Source organism: Pseudophryne corroboree, chromosome 7 (genome assembly GCF_028390025.1).
Source record: "Pseudophryne corroboree isolate aPseCor3 chromosome 7, aPseCor3.hap2, whole genome shotgun sequence".
Lineage (NCBI taxonomy): Eukaryota > Metazoa > Chordata > Amphibia > Anura > Myobatrachidae > Pseudophryne > Pseudophryne corroboree.
Genome location: NC_086450.1, coordinates 426687311 through 426702529, shown reverse-complemented (window position 1 = coordinate 426702529; position 15219 = coordinate 426687311). Strand labels below are relative to the sequence as shown.

At 50.6% G+C, this 15219-nt stretch overlaps 1 long non-coding RNA gene across 1 annotated transcript in view; it reads left to right on the top strand.

Annotated features, from left to right (window-relative positions):
* The first annotated feature begins 4324 nt into the window (after nucleotides 1–4324).
* The window catches only part of LOC134945506 (uncharacterized), a 45525-nt gene continuing 34630 nt past the window's right edge, over nucleotides 4325–15219 (top strand). Inside the window, exon 1 of the long non-coding RNA XR_010182123.1 lies at nucleotides 4325–4686. This is a non-coding gene — a long non-coding RNA (uncharacterized LOC134945506). The remainder of the gene's footprint in view (nucleotides 4687–15219) is intronic.

Below are 15219 nucleotides of genomic sequence, written 5' to 3'. Positions count from 1 at the left end.
TACAAGTTTGATACCCTGGCTGAGGAGGACCTTGAGTTTGCTCATTCGGTGCTGCAGAGTCATCCGCACTCTCCCGCCCGTTTGGGAGCTTTGGTATAATCCCCATGGTCCTTACGGAGTACCCAGCATCCACTAGGACGTCAGAGAAAATAAGAATTTACTCACCGGTAATTCTATTTCTCGTAGTCCGTAGTGGATGCTGGGAGCCCGTCCCAAGTGCGGACTCTCTGCAATACATGTATATAGTTATTGCTTAACTAAAGGGTTATTGTATGAGCCATCTGTTGAGAGAGGCTCAGTTATTGTTCATACTGTTAACTGGGTATAGTTATCACAAGTTGTACGGTGTGATTGGTGTGGCTGGTATGAGTCTTACCCTGGATTCCAAATCCTTTCCTAGTAATGTCAGCTCTTCCGGGCACAGTTTCCCTAACTGAGGTCTGGAGGAGCGGCATAGAGGGAGGAGCCAGTGCACACCAGATATAGTACCTAATCTTTTTTTTAAGAGTGCCCAGTCTCCTGCGGAGCCCGTCTATACCCCATGGTCCTTATGGAGTACCCAGCATCCACTACAGACTACGAGAAATAGAATTACCGGTGAGTAAATTCTTATTTATGGCATCGCACGCTTACCTGTAGTGCCACGTCACACACTTACCTACAGTAAAGCGTTACATGCTTACCTGTAGTACATTGTCATATGCTTACCTGTAGTAGGGTGTTACTCGCTTGCCTAAAGTACGGCATCACAGGCTTACCTGTAGTATGGCGCCTTAGGGTTACCTGTGGTACGGTGTCACAGACTTACCTGTAGTACAGCATCACAGGCTTACCTGTAGTACCGCATCACAGGCTTACCTGTAGTACGGCATGACACGCTTAACTGTAGTGCTGCGTCACACACTTATCTGTAGTACAGCATCACACACTTACCTGTAGTGCGGCTTCACAGGCGTACCTGTAGTGCGTCGTCGCAGGCTTACCTGTAGTACGGTATCACACGCTTAGCTGCAGTACGGCGTCACATGCTTACCTATAGTACCGCGTCACAGGCTTATCTGTAGTACCGCATCACACACGTACCTGTAGTGTGTCTAGTCACACATTTACCTGCAGAGTGGCATCACACAGTTACCTGTAGTACGGCATCACCCGCTGAGCTGCGTCACAGGCTTACTTGTAGTACCATGTCACAGGCACACCTGTAATACAGCGTGATACACTTACCTGTAGTGCGGTGTCACACGCTTACCTGTAGTGCGGAGCCACGGGCTTATCTGTAGTGTGGCTTCAAAGACTTAACTTCCCAGGCTTCCCTGTAGTGCGGCATGACATGCTTACCTGTAGTGTGGCATGAAAGACTTACCTGTAGTGCTGCGTCACATGCTTACATATAGTGCAGTGTCACATGTTTTCCTATAGTGCGGTGTCACATGCTTACCTACAGTACTTAGCTCTAGTATGGCATCTCATGGTAACCTATAGCACGGCGTCACACGCTTACCTAAGGCATTGCGTCACACGCTTACCTGTAGTATGGCGTCACACTTACATGTATGGCATCACAGGCTTACCTGTAGTATGGTGTTACACGCTTACCTGTAGTATGGCGTCACACGCTTACCTGTAGTAAGGTGTCACACGCTTACATGTAGAACGGCGTCACACACTTACCTGTGGTACGGCACCACACGCTGAACTGCGTCACATGCATACATGTAGTACAACGTCACAGACTTTAGTACGGCGTCACAGGCTTACCTGTCGTATGGCGTGACACGCTTACCTGTAGTGCGGCGTCACACACTTACCTACAGTACAGCGTCACGCGCTTACCTCTAGTATGGCATCACATGCTAACCTATAACACTGCGTCACACGCTTACCTCTAGTATGTTGTCACATGCTTACCTGTAATACGGCGTGATACGCTTACCTATAGTACGGCGTCACACATATACCTGTAGCACTGTGTCACAGGCTTACCTATAAGTATGGTATCACACGCTTATCTGTAGTGCGACGTCACGCACTTACCTACAGTAAAGCGTCACATGCTTACCTGTAGTAGGGTGTCACTCGCTTACCCCTAAAGTATGGCATCACAGGCTTACCTGTAGTATGGCGTCTTAGGGTTACCTGTAGTACGGCTTCACAGGCTTAACTGTAGTGCTGCGTCACACACTTATCTGTAGTACAGCATCACACACTTACCTGTAGTGCGTTGTCACAGGCGTAACCTGTAGTGCGTTGTCACAGGCTTACCTATAGTACCGCGTCACAGGCTTATCTGTAGTACCGCATCACACACTTACCTGTAGAGTGGCATCACACAGTTACCTGTAGTACGGCGTCACACGCTGAGCTGTGTCACGGGCTTACCTGTAATACGGCGTGATACACTTACCTGTAGTGTGGTGTCACACGCTTACCTGTAGTGTGGCGTCACGGGGCTTACCTGTAGTGCGGCTCCAAAGGCTTCCCTGTAGTGGGGCATGACACGCTTACCCGTAGTGCGGCGTCACACGCTTACCTGTAGTGCAGCGTCACACACTTACCTGTAGTACGGCGTCACACACTTACCTGTAGAGTGGCATCACACAGTTACCTGTAGTACGGCGTCACACGCTGAGCTGTGTCACAGGCTTACTTGTAATACGGCGTGATACACTTACCTGTAGTGTGGTGTCACACGCTTACCTGTAGTGTGGCGTCACGGAGCTTACCTGTAGTGCGGCTCCAAAGGCTTCCCTGTAGTGGGGCATGACACGCTTACCCGTAGTGCGGCGTCACACGCTTACCTGTAGTGCAGCGTCACACACTTACCTGTAGTACGGCGTTATACGCTTACCTGTATACGGCGTCATGCACTGAGCTGCGTCACAGGCTTACCTGTAGTACAGCGTCACAGGCTTACTTGTAGTATGACATCACAGGCTTACCTGTAGTGTGGCTTCTCAGGCTTCCTTGTAGTGCTGCGTCACAAGCTTACCACTATTGCAGCATCACAGGCTTACCTGTAGTGCGGCGTCACACACTTACCTGTAGTACGGCGTCATATGCTGAGCTGAGCGTTACATGCTTACCTGTAGTGTGTCACAGGCTTGTAGAGTGGCATCACACAGTTACCTGTAGTACGGCGTCACACGCTGAGCTGCGTCACAGGCTTATCTGTAGTACGGCGTCACAGGCTTACCTGTAGTACGGTGTCACACAGACTTACCTGTAGTACAGTATCACACGCTTACCTGTATTGCAGCGTGACATGGTTACCTGTGGTACGGTGTCACACTGAGCTGCGTCATAGGCTTACCTGTAGTATGGCATCACAGGCTTACCTAAAGTACGGCGTCACCTGCTTACCTATAGTACAGCATCAAATGCTTACCTGCAGTGCGTCGTCACACGCTTACCTGTAGTGTGGTGTCACACTCTTGCCTGTAGTGCGGCATCACAGGCTTACCTGTAGTACGGCATCACAGGCTTACCTGTAGTACGGCTTCACAGGCTTACCTGTAGTGCAGCGTCACATGCATACCTGTAGTATGTTGTCACATTCTCACCTGTAGTAGGGCGTCACACGCTCACCTGTAGTGCGTCGTCACAGGCATACTTGTAGTGTGTAGTCACAGGCTTACCTGTAGTGCGGCGTCACAGGTTTCCCTGTAGTATGGCGCAGTGGCGGAACTACCGCCAGTGCAAGCAGTGCCTTGCACTGGGGCCCGCCACTGTCAAGGGGCCCAAAGCAGCGCGGCATGTAATGGGTCAAACTGACTCATTACATGCCGCTGTGTGCTGCGGGCCACCGCCGCCCGCAGCACACAGCTGTCCGCCGAGGAGAGGAGCGTGGCGCAGCGGCCACGGTGGGTGGGTGGGGGGAGGGAAGGAGGAGGATAGACAGGGCGTGCCCGGACCTTCCGCCCATAGTGCTATGGGAACAGCAGCGCGACAGCGCTGTGTGTACATGGCGCCACATAGCCTGTCAGACCGACCACACAGCGCTGTGTGTACATGCCACCACATAGCCTCTCTCTGACACCTGGCCTCTCGCAGGGGGCTGTAGCCAACCTCTGCCTCCCACGTATTTCCCAGCTGCAGGAAGCAGAGCCGATTGTAATTAATTTACTGACAGTCATTAACTTTAGTTAGTGCCATCAAAGTGTTCTTAAATCCCCTCTTATGTCACTGCCAAACATGGCTCCTGGATCACTTCTAGTTTCTTGTTACAGGGTCAGTGATGGCAGGCAGAGTATGTGTTATAATTAGACATTCAAGAAGGGCTCTGCTCTATATAATAGTCATCTTCTCTGGATTTTGTAGACTACCCACCATAAAAGGTTCTTCACTATATGGAAGCCACCTGCAGAGGGTCATTGCTATATGGCAGCCACCAAAAGAGGGTCATCGCTGTATGGTAGCCACCAGCAAAGGGTCATCGCTGTATGGTAGCCACAAGCAGAGGGTCATCGCTATATGGCAGCCAACACAAGAGGGTCATCGCTATATGGCAGCCACCAGCAAAGGCTCATCGCTATATGGCAGCCATCACAGTGGCGAGCAGCCTATGGTGAAGGAGAGAGACAGCTGCAGCAGCGCCTCCACCAATTACATTCTCCCCTGCCCGGGAATCGGATCATCATCTGCCAGAAGCTGCTGCACCGAGGAGCCTGACTGCCAGCGGAGACAGTAATTATAATCTATTCTTTCTTTCTTTCTTTCTTTCTTTCTTTCTTTCTTTCTTTCTTTCTTTCTTTCTTTCTTTCTTTCTTTCTATTCTGTCTGCCTTAATGTGTAAAAAGGGGGACGCTGTCTGCCGTAATGTGTAAAAAGGGGGGCGCTGTCTGCCGTAATGTGTAAAAAGGGGACGCTGTCTGCCGTAATGTGTAAAAAGGGGACGCTGTCTGCCGTAATGTGTAAAAAGGGGAACTCTGTCTGCCGTAATGTGTAAAAAGGGGACGCTGTCTGTGGTAATGTGTAAAAAGGGGACGCTGTCTGCCGTAATGTGTAAAAGGTGGACGCTGTCTGCCGTAATGTGTAAAAAGGGGAATTTGTCCACCGTAAAGGTGTAAAAGGGGCTCTACCTGGTGTAGTGGTGCTACTGTGCGGCGTAAGTTGAATAATGGAGACTACTGTGCACCGTTATATGAATTGGTATTACTCTGTGGCCACACCCCTTCCCCATGAAGCCACGCCCCTATATTTTTTGCACGCACCTACGGCGCGCACTGCCCCTGTTTTACATAGAGGTGGGGGACTCCGATGCCGTTTCTTGCACACAGCGCTAAAATGTCTAGTTACGCCACTGTTGCTAGGTATCCATTTCCCTGGCCCTGAGCAAGTCCCCCTCACCAGATCCTCTCCAGGGGTGAGGGGGTGGACTTGGATGGGATGAGGGGGTGGAGGGGGGCCCAAAGCATTTTGTCGCACCTGTGCCCACCGCTCGCTAGTTCCGCCACTGGTATGGCGTCACAGGCTTCCCTGTAGTATGGCGTCACAGGCTTCCCTGTAGTATGGCGTCACAGGCTTACCTGTAGTACTGCGCCACAGGCTTACCTACAGTACAGCGTCACATGTTTACCTCTAGTATGGCATCACATGCTAACCTATAGCACCGCATCACGCGTTTACCTCTAGTATGTTGTCACATGCTTACCTGTAATACGGCGTGATGCACTTGCCTATAGTACGGCGTCACACGTTTACCTGTAGTACAGTATCACACACTTACCTGTAGTGCGGCGTCTCAGGCATACCCGTAGTACTGCGTTCACAGGCTTACCTATAGTACGGCATCTCACGTTTACCTGTAGTACGATGTCATATGCTTACCTGTAGTAGGGTGTCACTCGCTTACCTAAATTATGGCATCACAGGCTTTCCAGTAGTACGGCATCTTAGGCTTACCTGTAGTACCGCATCACAGACTTACCTGTACTACGACGTGACACGCTTAACTGTAGTGCGGCGTCACACACTTATCTGTAGTACGGCATCACACACTTACCTGTAGTGCATCATCACAGGCTTACCCGTAGTGCAGTATCACACGCTTACCTGTAGTGCGGCATCTCACGTTTACCTGTAGTACGGCATCACATGCTAACCTATAGCACGGCATCACGCACTTATCTCTAGTATTTTGTCACACGCTTACCTGTAATACAGCGTGATATGCTCACCTATAGTACTGCGTCACAGGCTTACCTGTAGTACGGAGTCGCACGCTGAGCTGTGTCACAGGCTTACCTGTAATACAGCATGATACACTTACCTATAGTGCGGTGTCACACACTTATCTGTAGTACGGCATCACACGCTTACGGCATCACATACTTACTTGCAGTGTGGCATCACCCGCTTGACTGTAGTGCGGCGTCACACGCTTACCTGTAGTACGGCGTCATGTGCTGAGCCGCATCACAGGCTTACCTGTAGTACGGCATCATACGCTTACCTGTAGTACGGCATCATACGCCTACCTGTAGTACGGGGTCATGCACTGAGCTACGTCACAGGCTTACCTGTAGTACGGCGTCACACACTTACCTGTAGTATGGCATCATACGCTTACCTGTAGTACGGCGTCATGCGCTGAGCTACGTCACAGGCTTACATGTAGTACGGCGTCACAGGCTTATCTGTAATACGGCATGATACGCTTACCTGTAGTACGGTGTCACAGACTTATCTGTAGTACAGCATCACATGCTAACCTATAGCACGGCATCATGCACTTACCTCTAGTATTTTGTCACGCGCTTACCTGTAATACAGCGTGATATGCTCACCTATAGGGAGTCATTCCGAGTTAATCGCTAGCTGAAAATGTTCGCTGCGCAGTGATGAAGCAAAAAACTGGCACTTATGCGTATGCGGCGCAATGCACACGCGCAACGTACTTTCACAACGGCCGATGTATTTTTGCACAGGGTCTAGCGAAGCTTTCCAGTCGCACTGCTAGCCGCAGAGTGACATGAAGTGGGCGTTTCTGGGTGTCAACTGACCGTTTTCAGGGAGTGTTCGAAAAAACGCAGGCGTGCCAGGAAAAACGCAGGCGTGGCTGGGCGAACGCAGGGTGTGTTTGTGATGTCAAATCCGGAACTGAACAGTCTGAAGTGATCGCTAGCTAGGAGTAGGTCTGGAGCTGCTGTGAAACTGCACAATTTTTTTTGGTAGTCGCTCTGCGATCCTTTCGTTCGCACTTCTGCTAAGCTAAAATACACTCCCAGAGGGCGGCAGCTTAGCGTTTGCACGACTGCTAAAAACTGCTAGCGAGCGATCAACTCGGAATGAACCCCATAGTGCGGCATCACAGGCATACCCGTTGTGCGGCGTCACAGGCTTACCCGTAGTACTGCATTACAGGCTTACCTATAGTACGGCGTGACACGCTTACCTGTAGTGCGGCGTCACACACTTACCTACAGTACAGCGTCACATGCTTACCTGTAGTACGTTGTCCTATGCTTACCTAAAGTACGGCATCACAGGTTTATCTTTAGTAGGCGCACACGCTGAGCTGCGTCACATGCTTACCTCATACTTACCGACAATCTGGCTGCCCCCTCCGGGAGGAGGCAGCCAGGTCGGAGCAGTGGGGGTGTGGAGATGCGTCTTGATGACGCTTAGGGGCGGGGTTGGGGGCGTGGCTGCACGATCACGTCATCGTGGCCCCACCCCCTGTCTAGCAATGCCGTTAATATTGACATTGCAAGGCGGGGGGTGGGGGGGGGGCAGGATGACGCGAATCGCATCATCTGACTCCCGGACCGCGCACTTTGAACTGCGCCGCCGGGGGTTATGCAGGTGATGCGGGTGGGTTGCGGGTGGTGGGCACTCGTCCGGGAGGCTTGCCTTTTCTTCCGGGGGGCCGGGAGCGCCACCCGATTTTCGGGAGCCTCCCGGCCATTCCGGGAGAGTAGGCAAGTATGGCTTACCTGTAGTATGGCATCACAGGCTTACCTCTAGTACGGCGTGATACGCTTAACTGTAGTGCGGTGTCACACACTTATCTGTAGTACGGCTTCACACACTTACCTGTAGTGCGGCTTCACAGGTGTACCCATAGGGGATCATTCCGAGTTGATCGCTAGCTGCCATTATTCGCAGCGCAGTGATCAGGCTAAAAATTGGCATTTCTGTGCATGTGTATGCACCGCAATGCACACGCGCGACGTACAGGTACAAAGGTATTTGTTGTTTTGCACAGATTCTAGCACAGTATTCAGTCACACTGACGGCCGCAAGAAGATTGACAGGAAGGGGACGTTTCTGGGTGTCAACTGACCGTTTTCAGGGAGTGTTTGCAGAAACGCAGGCGTGTCTGAAAACACGCAGGCCTGGCTGGGCGTTCGCTGGGCAGGTGTATGACGTCAAATCCGGACACGAATAGGCTGAAGTGATCGCAAGCGCTGACTAAGGTCAAAGCTACTCAGAAACTGCACAAACTGTTTTTGCAGAGCTCGGCTGCACAAGCGTTCGCACTTCTGCTAAGCTAAAATACACTCCCCAGTGGGCGGCGGCATAGCGTTTGTACGGCTGCTAAAACTAGATAGCGAGCGATCAACTCGGAATGACCCCCATAGTACGTCATCACAGGCTTACCTGTAGTATGGCATCACAGGTTTACCTGTAATACGGCGTGGCACGCTTACCTGTAGTACTGCGTTACAGACTTACCTGTAGTACGGCGTGATACGCTTAACTGTAGTGCGGTGTCACACACTTACCTGGAGTGCGGCTTCACAGATGTAACCGTAGTGCGTCGTCACAGGCTCTCCTGTAGTGCTGCATCTCACGCTTACCTGTAGTCCGGCGTCACACACTTACCTACAGTCCAGCGTCACATGCTTATCTGTAGTACGTTGTCATATGCTTACCTAAAATACGGCATCACAGGCTTACTTGTAGTACGGCGTCTTAGGCTTAAATGTAGTACCGCGTCACAAAATTACCTGTAATACAGCATCACAGGCTAACCTAAAGTATGGCATCACAGGCTTACCTGTAATACGGCGTGACACGCTTACCTATAGTGCGGCGTCACACACTTACCTGTAGTACAGCATCACAGGCTTACCTGTAGTATGGCGTGATATGCTTAACTTAGTGCGGTGTCACACACTTATCTGTAGTACGGCATCTCACGCTTACCTGTAGAACGGTGTCACAGGCTTACCTACAGTACAGTATCACACGCCTACCTTTAGTACGGCATCACATGCTAACCTATAGCACGGTATCACGCACTTACCTCTAGTATGTTGTCACATGCTTACCTATAATACAGCGTGATATGCTCACCTATAGTACGGCGTAACAGGCATACCCGTTGTGTGGCATCACAGGCTTACCCGTAGTACTGTGCTACAGACTTACCTATAGTACGGCGTCACATGCTTACCTGTAGTACGGCATTACAGCCTAACCTAAAGTACAGCATCACAGGCTTACCTGTTCTACGGCGTGATACGCTTAATTGTAGTGCGGTGTCACACACTTATCTGTAGTACGGCAGCACACACTTACCTGTAGTGCGGCTTCACAGGTGTACCCGCAGTGAGTCGTCACAGGCTTACCTGTTGTGCGGCATCACACTCTTACCTATAGTACTGCATCACAGGCTTACCTGTAGTATGGAGTCACAGGGTTACCTGTAGTACCGCGTCACAGGCATATCTGTTTTTCCCGGGTTACACGCTTACATGTAGTGTGGTGTCACACATTCACCTGTAGAGTGGCATCACACAGTTACCTGTAGTACGTCGTCATACGCTGAGCTGCGTCACAGGCTTACCTGTAGTACCGTGTCACAGGCTTACCTAAAGTATGGCGTCATGCGCTTACCTGTAATACGGCATCACAGGCTTACCTGTAATACGGCGTGACACGCTTGCCTGTAGTGCGTCGTCACATGCTTACCTGTAGTGCGGCATCTCGCGCTTACCTGTAGTACGGTGTGACATGCTTACCTGTAGTACGGCGTGACCAGAGGCGGAACTACCGCCAGTGCAACCAGTGCGTTGCACTGGGGCCCACCACTGTCCAGGGGCCCAAAGCATGTAATGAGTCAAACTAACTCATTACATGCCGCTGTGTGCTGCGGGCAACCGCTGCCCGCAGCACACAGCCGCCCGGAGAGGAGAGGAGCGCAGCGGACACGGGGGGAAGGAGGAGGAGGGAGGTGGAGGAGGGAGCCGCAGCAGCGATTTGTTACTGGTGGAGGCGCTGCTGTCCCTCTGCTTCACTATAGGCTGTCTTCCGCCGCTGTGAAGCGCATCACAGCATTCACAGTGGCGGAGAACAGCCTATGGTGAAGGACTGGGAGAGCAGCAGCAGCGCCTCCACCAATAACACTGCGCTGCTGCGGCTCCCTCCTCCTCCTTCTCTCCTACCCGGGGTCTCTGGAGAAGCTGCACCGAGGAGCCTGAGCCAGCGGAGAAAGTAAGTATATTTATTTATTTATTTCTGTGCAAAAAGGGGGACTGTCTGCCATAATGTTTAAAAAGGGGGAATCTGACAGCCGTAATGTGTGAAAAGGGAACCCTGTCTGCCGTAATGTGTACGGCAGACAGCGTGCCCTTTTTACACATTACGGAAGACAGCGTGCCCTCTTTAATGTGTAAAAAGGGCACGCTGTCTGCCGTAATGTGTAAAAAGGGCACGCTGTCTGCCGTAATGTGTAAAAAGGGGACGCTGTCTGCCGTAATGTGTAAAAAGGGCACGCTGTCTGCGTAATGTGTAAAAAGGGCACGCTGTCTGCCGTAATGTGTAAAAAGGGCACGCTGTCTGCCGTAATGTGTAAAAAGGGCACGCTGTCTGCCGTAATGTGTAAAAAGGGCACGCTGTCTGCCGCTATGTGTAACAAGGGCACGCTGTCTGCCGTTATGTGTAACAAGGGGACGCTGTCTGCAGTTATGTGCAAAAAGTGCACTCTGTCTGCCGTAATGTGTAAAAAGGGCACGCTGTCTGCCGTAATGTGTAACAAGGGCACGCTGTCTGCCGTAATGTGTAAAAAGTGCACGCTGTCTGCCGCTATGTATAACAAGGGCACGCTGTCTGCCGTTATGTGTAAAAAGGGGACGCTGTCTGCCGTAATGTGTAAAAAGGGGACGCTGTCTGCCGTAATGAGTAACAAGGGCACGCTATCTGCCGTTATGTGTAAAAAGTGCTTGCTGTCTGCCGCTATGTGTAACAAGGGCACGCTGTCTGCCGTTATGTGTAAAAAGGGCACGTTGTCTGCCGTAATGTGTAAAAAGGGCATGTTGTCTGCCTTAATGTGTAAAAAGGGCACGCTGTCTGCCGTAATGTGTAAAAAGGGCACGCTGTCTGCCGTAATGTGTAAAAAGGGCATGATTTCTGCCGCTATGTGTAACAAGGGCACGCTGTCTGCCGTTATGTGTAACAAGGGGACGCTGTCTGCAGTTATGTGTAAAAAGTGCACTCTGCCGTAATGTGTAAAAAGGGCACGCTGTCTGCCGTAATGTGTAACAAGGGCACGCTGTCTGCCGTAATGTGTAAAAAGTGCACGCTGTCTGCCGTAATGTGTAAAAAGGGCACGCTGTCTGCCGTAATGTGTAAAAAGGGGACGCTGTCTGCCGTAATGTGTAAAAAGGGGACGCTGTCTGCCGTAATGTGTAAAAAGGGCACGCTGTCTGCGTAATGTTTAAAAAGGGCACGCTGTCTGCCGTAATGTGTAAAAAGGGCACGCTGTCTGCCGTAATGTGTAAAAAGGGCACACTGTCTGCCGTAATGTGTAAAAAGGGCACGCTGTCTGCCGCTATGTGTAACAAGGGCACGCTGTCTGCCGTTATGTGTAACAAGGGGACGCTGTCTGCAGTTATGTGCAAAAAGTGCACTCTGTCTGCCGTAATGTGTAAAAAGGGCACGCTGTCTGCCGTAATGTGTAACAAGGGCACGCTGTCTGCCGTAATGTGTAAAAAGTGCACGCTGTCTGCCGCTATGTATAACAAGGGCACGCTGTCTGCCGTTATGTGTAAAAAGGGGACGCTGTCTGCCGTAATGTGTAAAAAGGGGACGCTGTCTGCCGTAATGAGTAACAAGGGCACGCTATCTGCCGTTATGTGTAAAAAGTGCTTGCTGTCTGCCGTTATGTGTAAAAAGGGCATGTTGTCTGCCGTTATGTGTAAAAAGGGCACGTTGTCTGCCGTAATGTGTAAAAAGGGCATGTTGTCTGCCTTAATGTGTAAAAAGGGCACGCTGTCTGCCGTAATGTGTAACAAGGGCACGCTGTCTGCCGTAATGTGTAAAAAGGGCACGCTGTCTGCCGTAATGTGTAAAAAGGGCATGATTTCTGCCGCTATGTGTAACAAGGGCACGCTGTCTGCCGTTATGTGTAACAAGGGGACGCTGTCTGCAGTTATGTGTAAAAAGTGCACTCTGCCGTAATGTGTAAAAAGGGCACGCTGTCTGCCGTAATGTGTAACAAGGGCACGCTGTCTGCCGTAATGTGTAAAAAGTGCACGCTGTCTGCCGTTATGTGTAAAAAGGGGACGCTGTCTGCCGTAATGTGTAAAAAGGGCGCGCTGTCTGCCGTAATGAGTAACAAGGGCACGCTATCTGCTGTTATGTGTAAAAAGTGCATGCTTTCTGCCGCTATGTGTAACAAGGGCACGCTGTCTGCCGTTATGTGTAAAAAGTAGACGCTGTCTGCCGTAATGTGTAAAAAGGGCACGCTGTCTGTCGTAATGTGTAAAAAGGGCACGCTGTCTGCCGTAATGTGTAACGAGGGCACGCTGTCTGCCGTAATGTGTAAAAAGGGCATGCTGTCTGCCGTAATGTGTAAAAAGGGCATGCTGTCTGCCACTATGTGTAACAAGGGCACGCTGTCTGCCGTTATGTGTAACAAGGGGACGCTGTCTGCAGTTATGTGTAAAAAGTGCACTCTGTCTGCCGTAATGTGTAAAAAGTGCTTGCTGTCTGCCGTACTGTGTAACAAGGGCACGCTGTCTGCCGTTATGTGTAAAAAGTGCACGCTGTCTGCCGCTATGTGTAACAAGGGCACGCTGTCTGCCGTTATGTGTAAAAAGGGGGCGCTGTCTGCCGTAATGTGTAAAAAGGGGACGCTGTCTGCCGTAATGAGTAACAAAGGCACGCTATCTGCCGTTATTGTAAAAAGTGCACGCTGTCTGCCGCTATGTGTAACAAGGGCACGCTGTTTGCCGTTATGTGTAAAAAGGGGACGCTGTCTGCCGTAATGTGTAAAAAGGGGACGCTGTCTGCCGTAATGTGTAAAAAGGGGACGCTGTCTGCCGTAATGTGTAACAAGGGCACGCTATCTGCCGTTATGTGTAAAAAGTGTACGCTGTCTGCCGCTATGTGTAACAAGGGCACCCTGTCTGCCGTTATGTGTAAAAAGGGGACGCTGTCTGCCGTAATTTGTAAAAAGGGGACGCTGTCTGCCGTAATGTGTAAAAAGGGGACGCTGTCTGACGTAATGTGTAAAAAGGGGACACTGTCCGCCGTAAGGTGTAAAAAGGGTCTCTACCTGGTGTAGTGGCGCTACTGTGCGGCGTAATTTGAACAATGGAGACTACTGTGCACCGTTTTATGAATTGGTATTATTTTGTGGCCACACCCCTTCCCCACGAAGCCACGCCCCTATGCATTTTTGCATGCGCCTACGGCGCGCACTGCCCCTGTTTTGCATGCAGGGGTGGGGCTCCGATGCCGTTTCTTGCACACAGCGCTAAGATGTCTAGTTACGGCACTGTTGCTAGGTATCCATTTCTCTGGCCCTGAGCAGGTCCCTCTCACCAGATCCTCTCCAGGGGTGAGGGGGTGGACTTGGATGGGATGAGGGGGGGGCCCAAAGCATTTTGTCGCACCTGGGCTCACCGCTCGCTAGTTCCGCCACTGGGCGTGACATGCTTACGTCTAGTACGGCGTCACAGGCTTACCTGTAGTACAGTGTCAAATGCTTACCAGGAACGCCCGGACTGTGTGACTCCATTGGTCTTGTCTTTGCAACTTATTAGCGATTACACGCATAGGTCAGCAGTATTCATCTTATTATTTTATATACGGGTTTATGACAAGCTGAAAAAACTGGGGTAAAACAATCATTATTCATATTATACCCTGACCTGGCTAAATTCTGTGTACACAGGATAGACAAAACACATCAGATGATGGGCTCTATAATGTAACACCACCATTAATCTTCCCCATTAACATTTTTTTATTAATTAGAAAATAAATCTGGAAACCTGGGTGGACGAGAAATTACGTTGACTAATCAACTTCCAGCCACACGTCCTACGCCGGTATGCTGGTCGCCTGTATCCCTACAGCCGGCATAACGTAGTATACCTGCTGCAGATAGACGTGTAACCCAGGCTATGAAGGACATGCCTCACCCTGAGCTGGCATAGTATTGGACCTACCTCAAGGACTTGCCAAATGTCCTCTCAACAGAAGAACAGCTTACCTCACGTCTTAGCAGAAGTGCCCCATAACCACTTCTCATGTCCCCTGTGACCAATGAAGAGCAATCCTGTACTTTCCCTCCAACAGCAAGGATCTGACAGAACCACAGCCTGCCACTGTGGCAAGTCCTTGAGGTAGGCCCATTACTTGTGCCATCATGGTAACCTAGTGACTACCAAAACATGAACAACCCCAGACCAACATCACCCCCATCAGACTGATACAGACTGGCATCCTCAGAACGAATGATTGGGCGATGAATGGCAATTCCACCCCCACAAACCAGACTTGGCCACCACACTAAAATTACCTTATGTGGCACCGTGGTCAGGGCATCCCTTCCATGGAGACATCTCCAAACTCGGCGAGCAACAATGTCTGACCGCACAGTCATTCCTCATACTTTCCCATCTACGTTGAACCTCAGTGAAGTCAGACATAGGGGTCTATGTACTAAGCCTTGGAGAGATAAAGTAGACGGAGATAAAGTACCGGCCAATCGGCTCCTAACTGCCATGTCACAGGCTGGGTTTGAAAAAAAATGACAGTTAGGAGCTGGTTGGCTGGTACTTTATCTCTCTCCACGGCTTAGTACAAAGACCCTCTTCCTTACATCATTGACCCCTACAGCAGTGATTACCAAGTGTTCCCATCTAACTATCCAACTAATGCCAAAAACAAAAACAAACGTCCTCCTAACACAAACCCATAGCGGGTGATAGGTGAAGCTGCCAGGAACGTTCAGTGGCTGTAAATCCCACAATGCACCAG